The sequence below is a fragment of the Trichomycterus rosablanca genome, chromosome 9 (genome assembly GCF_030014385.1).
Source record: "Trichomycterus rosablanca isolate fTriRos1 chromosome 9, fTriRos1.hap1, whole genome shotgun sequence".
Taxonomy (NCBI): Eukaryota; Metazoa; Chordata; class Actinopteri; order Siluriformes; family Trichomycteridae; genus Trichomycterus; species Trichomycterus rosablanca.
Window position 1 is genome coordinate 32,622,838 of NC_085996.1, and position 14,458 is coordinate 32,637,295.

The window sequence follows — 14,458 nt, forward strand, 5'->3', positions numbered from 1 at the left end:
GGGCTGTTTGTATACTTTTTCCTGTAAGTCGATCCACATCCAGTTGTTGAATTCGTGTTTTAGAGAAAGCAAGTGTTAGCCACTTACCCTCCCATGTTGGTATCTGGTAGATCTTGTGACAAAGGTGACACAGTTGTGAGAAATTGCATGTGTGTGTGTGTGTGTGATTTTCATAAACACAATTTATGAAAATCATAAATTGTGTTTCATCTGCTGTTGTAAAAGGTTTAAAACGCAAGCTGCACACATTTTACACTTTCTTTCTCTATTTTAATGAAGCTTTGTCACGTTTAAGTTCCCTCTACCATGCATGAGCAGAAACCTCTAAAACTAGTCCTGGACACCAAGCTCCCACTTAATGGAATCTGCTAATTAGACAGTGGGGGAGTTGGAGGTGTGCGGTCTAGTGAGATTGGAGATGGCACTGACGCAGAATTAGAGAGCGAGAAGCAGACCTCATTTCTGCTGCACAGGGGACGGGCGGTGACGCAGGCCTGTGGAGAGCTGTACAGATCTACACGCTACTTTATGCTAATTGTCTAACATAATGGCGGTGCTTTTTACATTCTTTAACATGCTGTCTGGGCAACATGCAACCCATCCATGCTCTCAAAAGCTGTTGGTATCCTTCCCAATCATCAGGAAATAGATGATGCTTCAGAGATGAACATTTCCCTCTTTCCTTACATTCACCTTGTCTGCTGTCATGACATGGGATTGAGGACGAGTGCTAATTGTTTTGGACCCCTGAGGTGAATTATTGGAGCAAAACCCAAGGTACCCTCATCAGAACTTCCAACAATATTTCAACAGGCAACAAGGAAATCAGCCAATGGAATTACATAAATACACTAGATAATATACACCGATCAGCCATAACATTAAAACCACCTCCTTGTTTCTACACACACTGTTCATTTTATCAGCTCCACTTACCATATAGAAGCACTCTGTAGTTCTACAATTACTGACTGTAGTCCATCTGTTTCTCTACACACCTTTTTCTCTACACTGCCTGCTTTTACCCTGTTCTTCAATGGTCAGGACCCCCACAGGACCACCACAGAGTAGGTATTATTTAGGTGGTGGATCATTCTCAGCACTGCAGTGACACTGACATGGTGGTGGTGTGTTAGTGTGTGTTGTGCTGGTATGAGTGGATCAGACACAGCAGCGCTGCTGGAGTTTTTAAATACCGTGTCCACTCACTGTCCACTCTATTAGACACTCCTACCTAGTTGGTCCACCTTGTAGATGTAAAGTCAGAGATGATCGCTCATCTATTGCTGCTGTTTGAGTTGGTCATCTTCTAGACCTTCATCAGCGGTCACAGGACGCTGCCTATGGGATGCTGTTGGCTGGATATTTTTGGTTGGTGGACTATTCTCAGTCCAGCAGTGACAGTGAGGTGTTTAAAAACTGCAGCAGCGCTGCTGTGTCTGATCCACTCATACCATCACAACACACACTAACACACCACCACCATGTCAGTGTCACTGCAGTGCTGAGAATGATCCACCACCTAAATAATATCTACTCTGTAGTGGCCCTGTGGGGGTCCTGACCATTGAAGAACAGCATGATAGGGGGCTAACAAAGCATGCAGAGAAACAAATGGACTACAGTCAGTAATTGTAGAACTACAAAGTACTTCTATATGGTAAGTGGAGCTGACAAAATGGACAGTGAGTGTAGAAACAAGGTCATAATGTTATGCCTGATCGGTATAGTTATAAAAGTTTTTATAAATCTGCTGGGCACATTCCCTGATGCCCTTTTTCTCATTTCTCAGATCACTTTGCCCGATTTTGCTGAGCAGTTCTCTTGATTTTACATGGCTTTTAGTCGCACTAAGTATTTTGTGTGTACTAAGTGTTTTATAGCACTTGTCATCTGATACACATCACTCCTAATTCTTTGTTTAAAGAGCTATATTTGTAAGAGTGGGCTACAAAACAGTCTGAGTTTTAATTGACTTGTGTAACAGTGTTTTAGGGGTTATTTATAGAGCTAGAAGCAGAAGCCTTTTGCTCCCATGAATTGGGATTAATTGGAACACACAATGCCTTTTTTCAACTAACCATCCATCCATCCATCCTCTATCTGTTCATACTTGGATATATTACATATATACACCGATCAGCCACAACATTAAAACCATTTTCTTGTTTCTACACTCACTGTCCATTTTATCAGCTCCACTTACCATATAGAAGCACTTTGTAGTTCTACAATTACTGACTGTAGTCCATCTGTTTCTCTGCATGCTTTGTTAGCCCCCTTTCATGCTGTTCTTCATTGGTCAGGACCCACACAGGACCACTACAGAGCAGGTATTATTTAGGTGGTGGATCATTCTCAGCACTGCAGTGACACTGACATGGTGGTGGTGTGTTAGTGTGTGTTGTGCTGGTTTGAGTGGATCAGACACAGCAATGCTGATGGAGTTTTAAAACACCTTACTTTCACTGCTGGACTGAGAATAGTCCACCAACCAAAAATATCCAGCCAACAGCTCCCCGTGGGCAGCATCCTGTGACCACTGATGAAGGTCTAGAAGATGACTAACTCGAACAGCAGCAATAGATGAGCGATCGTCTCTGACTTTACATCTACAAGGTGGACCAACTAGGTAGGAGTGTCTAATAGAGTGGACAGTGAGTGGACATGGTATTTAAAAACTCCAGCAGTGCTGCTGTGTCTGATCCACTCATACCAGCACAACACACACTAACACACCACCACCATGTCAGTGTCACTGCAGTGCTGAGAATGATCCACCACCTAAATAATACCTGCTCTGTAGTGGTCCTGTGGGGGTCCTGACCATCGAAGAATAGGGTGAAAGGAGGTTAAAAAGGTATGTAGAGAAACAGATGGACTACAGTCTACAGTACAGTAATTGTAGAGCTACAAAATGCTTCTATATGGTAAGTGGAGCTGATAAAATGAACAGTGAGTGTAGAAACAAGAAGGTGGTTTTAATGTTATGGCTGATCAGTATATGTGTTGCATTTTCTCAATATTTCTTCCAGTTTCGTCATTGCTTAATCCCATCTTGCAATTCTATAGCCGCTTGTATCTGTACCTTGCTGGTCAAGAAACACTGAGAATATCATGCCCCCTCTGACATGCATACAGTCACTGGCCGCATCTTTTTACCTGCCAGTGACGGAGTCTCCCCGGGAGCCGTACCGCAGATGTAAAGACACGCTATGAACTCTGTAAATACGCCTCCACTAGTGCAGACACCTCGACTGGACAGTAGATCACAATATTAGAGGCAATCCATCCCATTAGAAGTCTGTCAATCAGGGACAACCAGTTGTGCCTGTTGAAACACTCAGCCGGCTTAGTCTTTTACGTATTTAAGACAGAGCATCATGAATAAAATATACACAGCTCTAATAAATGAACTCTGAATATATTTGGCTTCATGGCGCGACTTCTGTTTTGAAGTGAAACCTTTGTCAGGTAGATTCATTATTAATATGAGATGAGGTTCATCCATTTTGTAACCTAAAGTTAAAGTATTTTCTGATGCCGTATGAAAGATAAATGCTCAGAATGAAGGATAAAACTCTGAACACAATTCCCTGTAGTGATGACCATGGTTCAGTGAGAAGCATCGCATTCCTAACGTGTACTTGTGTCGGCAACTCATAAATGATTACATCCTGATTTACTCACATCATTCCAGCTACATTTACCCCCCTTTTTCTCCCTTTTTAGCGCATCCAATTGCCTGATTGCATCATTCTTCCTCTCCACCAATGCCGATCCCTACTCTGATTGAGGAGAACGAAGCTAACCCACGCCCCCTCCGACACGTGGGCAGCATGCCATATGCATCTTGTCACCTACACTTTGACGAGTGCAGTGCAGCTCAGCACTGTGTACGGAGAGACACACCCTGAGAGCACTCTTTTCTCATCTCTGTGCAGGTGCCATCAATCAGTCGTAATTGCATTAGTTGTGAGAGAGAGACCCTATCCGGCTTAATCGCACCCCTATCTGAACAACAGGCCAATCGTTGTTCATGTGGTTGCTCAGCCAAGCCGGCAGGCAGAGCTGAGATTCGATACGATGTATTTGAGATCCCAGCTCTAGTTCCAGTGTGTGTTTTTACTGCTGCGCCACCTGAGCGGCCCTTCCAGCTACATTTTTAATAGATTTTATTATTTGATTAGCATTATTTGATTTTACAAACCCAAAGCTCCATCTTCCAAGCATCCAACATGCTTTCACTTCAGATATTCTGTCCAAATTAATCTGTGAAACTTGTCAGCACTAGTAGTAGTAGTCGGCAAGACACATTCAAACTGACCTATCTTGCAATTCTATAGCCGCTTGTACCACCCCCACTCTGGTCGAGAAGAACTGAGAATATCATGCCCCCTCTGATACGCGTACATTCACTGGCCATACCGCAGATGTAAAGACACGCTATGAACTCTGTGAATACGCCACCACTAGTGCAGACACCTCAACTAGACAGTAGATGTCACATTCAAACTGACCTACAGTCAAAATCACAATTTTACAGTCCTACAGTGGGTGACAGCACAAAAATGTATAACTTCATTTATTTATTTACCTTTATTTAACCAGGCAAGACATTAAGAAGTTCTTATTTACAATGACTTATTTACAATTCATGACTGTTTGATATTAAAAACTTTAACTGATGAATCTTGTGTAACCAGTAACTATCTGTCCTGTAATGAATGTAACCAAAGTGTGTAAAACATGACGTTAAAATCTTAATAGGGTGGCACGGTGTCTCGGTGGGTAGCACTGTCGCCGCACAGCAAAAAGGTCCTGGGTTCGATCCATGGGTGGGGCGTTCTGTGTGGAGTTTACATGTTCTCCCCTTGGTTGCATGGGTTTTTTCCAGAAGCTTCGGTTTCCTCCCACAGTCCAAAGACATGCATGTGAGGTGAATTGGAGATACAGAATTGTCCATGACTGTGTTTGACATTAAACTTGTGAACTGATGAATCTTATGTAACGAATAACTACAGTTTCTGTCATGAATGTAACCAAAGTGTGTAAAACACAACGTTAAAATTTTAATAAATAAATAAATTAACTTTAATTATTTTGATAACTTACTTAGTAATTGTTTTTGTCTCTGTGTTGCAGAAAACTATCTACTGCTGTCACAAGTCACCTAGACGTCCCTGACGCAGCTCTAACTTCTGTCTGGTAGGTCAGATCTTTGTTTGCTACCTAATAGATTTCCACATCCCAAATAACTACACAGAATACACAGGACGTCCTCACACTGACGAGCCAGCTCCCCCCACATCCCCCCTCCCATACAATAACTCATGCCCCCCCCCTTTCCCCATCACTGGACTGGATGTTTCATTATACATTATTTATTATATAGTGTTTTATTATATTGTAATTACCATATCGATGTATGATAGTAATAAAAAAATATATAGCTAATATTTTTTTTATAATTTTATTTTTTTTATTTTATTGTACTCTATTTTTTGTACTCTATTTACTGTACTTACACTGTACTGGAGCTGCTGTAACACTCGAATTTCCCCTATGGGGATCAGTAAAGGAATCTTATCTAACTGCCGATCATGTAAAGCATGCTAAAACTGAAAGCAAGAACGCATGATCAGTGGTGCATTACTGAATAAATGCTGATAAATGTGTCCTGCGTGAATTGGTGTTGTATGTCCAGGCTTTAGGTTTATTTTAAGTATCATCAGTTTTGGTTTGGTCGGCAGTTTAGAACAGACTAAAACACTGTACACTGTACAGTTTGTCGAGCCACGGCTGTTGCAAACAACGACATTACGAACGCAGTAACAATCCACATATGCAAGGACACGATTCCTTAATAGACAGTCGAGAAAGAAGCTTTCAGAGCAATAATTAAAACAGTAGATTCCAGGTCTTACCGGGGCAAAAACACTTCAGGTCAGTTGCTAAACCAACGTTATAAGTAGGGCTGGCTTGATACCACTTTTTTATGTCTGATACCGATACTGCAAATTGAGTATCTGCCGATACCGATACCAATCATTTCTCCTCTCAAACAACTAAGCAGTAATAATACATGTCTCAATACACCATGGTTAAACTCAACCAAACACTGCATCAATTCTAATTGGTCCATCGCGTTTGATTGACATCCACATCTTCCAATTGTAGACTCTTTGGATGACACACCATAAAACAGAGTTTTTAGTTGTGGCAGTAGTAGATGATATTTTAAAATTCTAAATGTTTAAGTAGATCAGTGTGTTTTCATTTCTGAATGGCCTTATATACATTAAGTGTTATTTACATTAAGTGTTATTTACATTAAGCAACAGATTAGATCAGATTACATGTTTTTTTCCTTTTGATATCCGATCCAGTGATTTAGGCCAATATTGGAGAGTATCGGATCGGTGCCAGCCCTAATTATAAGCGAACTGGAAGCGGAGATATTTAAAGTCGTCCACTTTTCTACAACAGACCTGTGGTCAAGTTGTACAGTGGAGTTTGCAAACGTCATTTTATTTGTTAAAGGGAGAGCTAAGGGTAATTGTACAATACTAAATATTAAATAAACAATAACAATTGTATTTATATATGTATTAATATAGTCATTTTGTGGGGCCAAGCAAACCTTATAGTACTCAAAACCTTCATTATATACATACTGAAATGAAAACTATTATATGCTATGCCAGTAGAATAAGCCACAGGCATATAAAATTTCCCAGTTATACAAAAAAAACATACTGATATACCATGAACCATCAGAATCTTAAAACAATACTGTGATACAAATTTTGGTCATACCGCTCAGCTCTACTGTAGGGCTACATTATACAGGCTAAAATAAAAACTCAATTATTTTGCTTAACATCAAAATCATGATCACATTTACTCAGCCAGTTTAGAAGTAGTACAATATCATTTTGTGTACTTCAGTATAATGATACCATTTTAAAACGCAGACAGGGACTTTTCTTTTACGTTCTTTTAAAATAATTGCACAAACCTCATTTTGAGAATTGCCGGGACTTTTTAAAATGCAATGAAAATAAGAGTCTGTAATTTCTTCATTCTACTGAACCCTTATTTAACTGACAGAAGTACAACGAAATCATTTCCAATGTTTTCACTGAACAACCTGATTGCATTTTGTAAGTATAAACTCATTTAAATGTGATGCCTGCAGCACATTCAAAAAACAAGGCAAAATAAATAAGAGTGAAATGCTTATTGAATTTTTTTAATTTCCATCCTTTGAAATGTTCAACAATAACCAGGTAAACTGGTAACAGATGAGGGTATCATGACTGGGTATAAAAGGGGGATCCAACATATATGGGTCTTGGCTTACAGTTATTTTTTGATATATTTTTTTTTTCTTTATGCATTTTCTCCCCTTTTTCCCCCGACTTTTAGCATATTTTAGGCCAATCGTTGTTTGTGTGGCTGCTAAGTCCAGCCGGCATGCAGAGCCGAGACTCGATACGATATATTTGAGATCCCAGCTCTGGTGTGCTAGCATGTATTTTTACCGCTGTGCCACCTGAGCAGCCTTGGCTTACAGTTTTCCCTGTTTGTCCCAATCCAGTCGTATCCAGTTACCCTGGTTATATTTCTCAACCATCCTGGCCGCGGAGGGTACCTAACACACACCCCACTGATGTGTGCAGTCGCCAGCCGCTTCTTTTCAATCCAATCCAAACAACATCTGGTCAATAGGGTCCTATGGGTCCAGGGGTCCTTTCACTTGGCTAATTGGAAAAAAAAGAGGGGGGTGACAACATGTACAGAGCAACAGATGGGTTACAATCAGTAATTGTATATCCACAAAGTTAATCTGTATGGTGGGTGGAGCTTATAAAATAATCAATGATTGTACTTGCTGGGTAGGTGTAACTGGTAAAGTGCTCATTGAGGGTAAATATAATATTATAAATGCATTAAAATTAAAGATCTCATTCAAAATACAATGTACGCACATTTATACATCATGCATGTTTTATTTAGCTCCTGTTTTTACATGAATTAGCAAGAACTGACCAGATTAATGGACATAATTGTGTAGCTGATGTTGAAACTGCTATTGACTTTATTGACTGAGTCCTATACAAGGTCTTACTGTATCATTTCCAGCTGTGTTTACTATATATATAAGAGCTGGATTGTTTTACACAGACATAACGTTGTAGCTTCTGGGAAAGCCACCATGTTTCATTACTTCAGGAGAGTGAATAAGCATGGGATGTGCCGGGATTTCATTTGGGCCTTCAAGTGCTGCCAGGAGACGAGTGGAGTAAGTCATGGTGCGTTGATGCCACAGTGCGGTAAGCTATTACGGCCCAGCAGTCCCCCGGAAAAGGGTTGCCATGGAGATGGACGGTGTCGGAGCCGAGCAACATCTGTGTGTTTGTCAAGAAAGGTTTTCTCTGTCTAATAGGATAAAAGGGAAAAAGAGGGGGTAGCCAATCAATTAAAATAGGATCACAGCACAGTCCAATCACTTTTGCCTTTTTATTTTGAAAATCAACAAAAATCCTTCTATGCTCTGTGAAATTATGTCTTGATTTTTTTTCTGAAGAGATGCTCCCTATTTGGTAGTTCACCTTCAGATGACCTTGGCTAATTATGCAGGTCCTTTCCTGAAAAGGCAAGCTTTACGTTTTAAACACAGCCAGAGTTACTAGTGTGTTTCACCTGTTGGAGAATCTTATGTAATCCTTATTCAGGCTGTGTTTTGGCCAAATATGTGATTGTGCGTCACATGGCTTTATGGTCAGTCTGGGAAATTATTCAACCTCTGCTGCCCTCGGCTTTCCTTCCTCTGTATAAGGCAGTGTTCTATTTCAGGGAATTAGAAAATATGCTTCTCCTATTGCTTTATCTGCAGAGGTTAGGGCAACTGAAGATATATTTTGGTTAAGTATTCCTTTTAGGTACATATTATTAGAGATTAGATATTATGCCATTTTCCCTTGGTTTGTGTCACACTGGGGTTTGTGAAATTGTTTTATTCCCTTTTTAGTTTGTTTATGTAGTGAGTACAGGACGTTTTGGTTATAATCAGAAAGTGACCAAAGGTGAGCATTAAACATGGATCCCCAGACCCTGGAGCTGTGCACCCACTACTTGCAGCACTACTGTTTCTTAAAGGTTCAGAAAAGTGCTCTTATTGCTAAAGTCCAAGCACAGTGCTACACTTCTAGCCACCAAATTCAAATTGAATCCACCAAATTCAAAACACAAACAACGTTTGTTTCTTAAGCTAGAGAGGAAAGAACTAGTCACTAGTCAATTAGATTATTAATTTTGGCTAAAATAAAGAAAATTAGGTACGGCACTAAAACAATATTATATAAAAACTAGATTTACAAAAACAATTCTATAAAAAAGGGACAGAGAAACTATTAATTAATTACGTTATTAATTTATATTTATATAAAAAATATGGGGTTTTTGGTTTGTGGAAAACTGATTTGCAATAAATAACAGGATGTATGTTTTTGTAGGTATAATTTTATATCTTATAAAAAAACTGGTGTAAATACACAGTCTTGTACTTTTACCTTTTAAAGTGTTTAACCTTAATCCTAGTTTTTTTTTTTTACTTTAAATTAGGGCTGTCAAACGATTAAAATTTTTAATCGCGATTAATCTCAGAATTTCATATAGTTAATCGCGATTAATCGCATTAAAAAAAATCTGTGTAAATGTTATAGAAAACAAGGATTTTTAAGTGAAATGTTACAATTACAATGGTGAACACATTTTATGCTAAATGTACTGATGTTAAAAACTGCTGGGACAAGAGAAAACTGTTTTATTCACTCACATACTAGGCAGTAATACTATCCAGTGGTTTAATGGACGTTTCTACACGAACTGAGTGTGTTTAGACTAGGGTGGCCAGATTCATAGTAACAAAAAAAATTCATTACACCCCAAAAAGCCGGACATCTTATTAGGAACAGGGGGACATGCTACTGCAACACACAGAATGAATCCAGAACCCATATAACAGTTTTTGACCAATTTAAGCAAGAATTATATAACAAATGACTGTTTTACTCACTAAATGTTGTGTCTTTTCATATTTAGGTCCGTTCATCGCTGCCTCAAAAGTTTACTTTTTGGCATTTTCACCGCGTTCCTGATCATGAGAGCTGAGTGATTGACTCAGGTAGCGCGGTGTTTACAAAACAGAGAGGGCGGGCGAAATTCAACCACCCAATCACAGACTAGCATTTAGAGGGCGGACCTTCTCCGATTGGCCAGTGGTAGCTCTATAAGGAGTCAAATGAGGCTGTTAAACCAATGAAATACAAAGCATTTGTTTCGACATGTACCTGAGCCAATGGTAAATAATATTGATCAAAAATGAAACCAGTTCACTCCAAAAGGAGGATTTTTAAGTGTCCGTCCTAGCGTTACGTGAATGGAGGACTGGCAGCTTCTTTATTATGCAAGTGCATTACTACGACACTACCACGCTCGGTAACATTATGATAACAAACCGCAAATAAAAAACGGTGGCAAGTCCGACATTAAAACGTTGGTTCTACCAGTCAAGTCTCAACATGAACTAGAATTTGCGTTAACGGCACTAATTTTTATAATCGCGTTAAATTGAGATTGCGTTAATGCGTTATTATCGCGTTAACTTCGACAGCCCTACTTTAAATACAATTTGATGATTTATGTTGTAGTTAGTTTAGTTAGTTGGTTTAACATATTAAAACGTGGCCGCTCAGGTGGCGCAGCAGTAAAAACACATGCTGGAACCAGAGCTGGGATCTCGAATACATTGTATCGAATCTCAGCTCTGCCTTGCCGGCTGAGGCTGAGCGGCCACATGAACAACGCATGAACAACGATTGGCCTGTTGTTCAGATATGGGTGGGATTAAGCCGGATAGGGTCTCTCTCTCATAACGAATGCAATTACGACCTCTGTGGGCTGATTGATGGCGCCTGCACAGAGATGAGAAAAGAGTGCTGTCAGGGCGTGTCTCTCCGTACACAGTGCTGAGCTGCACTGCACTCGTCAAAGTGTAGGTGATAAGATGCATACGGCAATTCTGAATGTGTTTTATATTTACAATTAAATAAAAATTTATATCACTGAAAACATTGGAAGTCTTTTCTTTCTACTTTTGTCAATTAAAGTTTCAACAGATTTAACAAAACACAGATTCTTCTTTTTACTGTATTTTACCAAGCATCCCAACCTTTCTGGACATGGGGTTTGTACTTGTACCACAGTAATATTCACTTCACATATTGCAGTCTAGCTTAAGATCCCCTAATCCTCAGCATTTCTCCCAAAATTAATTTGCTCAGCTGGAAGCCTTTCTGCTGGACTGTTTCCTCAGTTATAGCTTCTCTCCGGCTCTGCCAGTTGTCCTTGCAACCTGTCTCCTGAGTCGTGACCATGTTTGGGCAAACCTGGACTGGTAAATCTTGAGGCTGTGAGTGTGAAGTTTAATGATTTTTTTCCCCCGGATCATTTAAATTAACACACATTTCTGCCCAGTTGCTTAGCAATAAACAGAGTAAGATGATGGTGAACACGGGAGCTACTGTTGATTTAGAAAGTATCAAGACCCCTTGACTTTTAATGTTCTTTAATGTGTCGTGGATTTAAGTAAAAAAAGCAAAAACTGAGACCTCTTATTAATAAACGTATTTAGACTTTTGCTATAGCACAATGTTTGAGGTCGCAAACTCCTGTGAGCCCTATCGGTAACAATGGGCAATTCAAAGTTATCTTTAACAAGCACCTGCAATAGCAATTCCGTTACAAATTCTGTCTGCCTTCTTTTTTCAGCTTCTTCAGGCACGCCGATAATCCGAATATTATTTCGAAAAGACCTGTTTTCCAAATCTTCAAGTTTAAGTGTCAGGGACTCATTTAGCTTCTCAGTCCGACGAAGTTTTAATTCAAGCTCGGACAGCCGGGCATCCTGTTTAACCGCATTTTCTACCATGGCATCCAGTCGCATGCACAGTCTGAAGAGCCTGTTCAATAGAGACGAGTCGAGCTAAAATATTGTGCTGTCCCTCTATTAATGGCTTGACCCAAGCAGGAGGGGTCTCAGGGCCTTCCGAATCCTCAGCAGAGAGGCCAGCGGGGGATGCAGCCAAATCAGCCACGCCACGGGCCTCGACGGGCTTCTGTTTTACAGACTTTGGGGGCATTGTCATGCACAAGTGGTGATATTAAGATGCCAAACACTATCCAATCAATTAACAATAATGCGAAGGTATAAAAAATTAAGTAGATATAAACTATTTTAAAACAAAATCGCGGAGCGGAAAAAAAAAAAGACGTCTTACTCCATTGCTGCTCGCTAGCGCCACCCACTATTTCACACTGTTAACAAATACATCCTAGTTGCTTTAATTATCCTTGAGATGTGTCTAGTACTCAATTGGAGTCCACCTGTGGCTAATTGAATTAATAGGACATGGTTTGGAAAGGCACATCTGGGTCTATAAGGGGTAATTTACACTGCATTTACAGGACAAAAACCAAGCCATAAAGTCATCTACATAATCATATTGTGGCAAGGAATAGATCATGACAAGGATATAAAATTATAAGGCTGGAAGTCTTCCCATGACCTTAGTGCCCTCAATCATTTTAAAATAGAAGCTGTTTGGCACGAACTTGAAGCTTCCTAGAGATAGCCAAAATTGAAATAACTCAATACTTGACTCAACTCAACTTGAAAAACCTTTTGGATAGACAGTTATCTCTGCAGCACTCCATAAATCAGGCTTTTAAGTAAAGTGACAGTGAGTGTTTTTATAAAGCTTATAAAGCTTTAGTCCTACATCTAGTTAGACTGGCTTACTCAAGTATGTAAATAAACGTAAAAATAAAAGAATTCTTGAAGATATACTGCATATATGAATACAAAAAATATAAAAAAATATATAAAAATATAAAAAAGCATGAAGAGAAACAGATGGACTACAGTCAGTAATTGTAGAACTATAAAGTGATCCTATAAGGTAAGTGGAGCTGATAAAATGGACAGTGAGTGTAGAAACAAGGAGGTGGTCATAATGTTATGCCTGATCGGTGTATAGCACTAAGTTAAAACTTTACTTATTATTGAGTAACAATGTAACTTTGACCTTTCAACGGCACCCACATGTAGTTATGTTTTTGAAATACTGTATAGATTGCAGGGCTGATCGCAGAAATGCCCCATCCACCCCCATTTAAAATACCCTCTGTATCAACCCTTTCTTAGCTGAGGTTTTAATTCCATTGGTTAATTCAAAGTGCTGTTTACTTTTCAGGCCAACCCACGCTTTCACATGAATGCACAGACACAAACAATCACAGATGAGCAGCAGCTTTAGTGTGTAGCTTTAAATCATAAGTGGATGATAAAACAGTGTGCCATTAGCACGATAAATTATGCCATGATGTTTCTTCTGCGCCTACAAAACTGTATGTTTGATTAGAAAGTGAGAGAACCTGCTGACAACAACCGTTTGTAAAACACTGATAAAAATCCTACAAACAGGCTGGTGCCAAGTACCACGAGCAGCTTACTGGATGTTAGCCCATTATGTCAGTCTGATTTTATGCAGAATTAGCTCATTATGTCAATGCAATTTCACCATGTTATCCGCTTCTGGGTTAAATCAAAACCTTGTGTATTTCCATCTGTGTAACAAATACGAAAAAACTGGAACTATCTGTATTTCTGCAATGAAATACATTCTTCTAGTCAAACTTATTTAGCCTAAACTAATACACAAACATTTGTAGGGCTTGTGTTACTTTTAGTGATCACATTAATGGATCTCTAACAGGGCGGGTCACACTTCACCACTAAGGCGCCATGAGAGCAATTTACTGGATGCCTAACCAGGGTAGAACAATACTGCAGCTAAAAAGCCAGAAACAAAAGGGGTAATAAAAAATAACAGACGTGGCCAACATAACTGAAACAACCAATGTAAAAAAAGAGGACGTTGTAGCCTAGTGGTTAAGGTACTGGACTAGTACTCAGTAGGTCGCTGGTTCAAGCCACACCTCTGCCAGGTTGCTGCTGTTGGGCCCTTGAGCAAGGCCCTTAACCCTCAATTGCTTAGACAGTATACTCTCACACTACTGTAAGTCGCTTTGGATAAAGGCGTCTGCTAAATGCCGAAAATGTAAATGTAAAAAAGGTAGATACACAATATCCACAGCTCACAATGAAGAAAAGAAATAGAGTACAAATGAAAACTAGGTTTTCCATTGTCTGGAACAAGCCGGACATGGCAGTAAACAAGAGGCAACCCACCCTACCAACTCTCAACTGAGTCAGCGCTCAGTGTGGATCCAAACATGGTTTCAAGAGAAAACAGGTTACCAACAGAGGAGCTGGCAAATAAGAAACCATGATAAATAAAATCACTTCTACTCACAAACAATACAATAT

At 39.5% G+C, this 14,458-nt stretch overlaps 1 protein-coding gene across 6 annotated transcripts in view; it reads left to right on the plus strand.

Moving 5' to 3' along the window:
- Nucleotides 1-14,458, plus strand: part of LOC134320706 (1-phosphatidylinositol 4,5-bisphosphate phosphodiesterase beta-4-like) — a 114,885-nt gene that overhangs the window by 23,698 nt on the left and 76,729 nt on the right. For all 6 annotated transcript variants that reach the window (XM_063002257.1, XM_063002259.1, XM_063002260.1 and 3 more), the window contains exon 3: nucleotides 5,146-5,208. The gene's annotated coding sequence lies outside the window, so the exon portion shown is untranslated. The remainder of the gene's footprint in view (nucleotides 1-5,145; nucleotides 5,209-14,458) is intronic.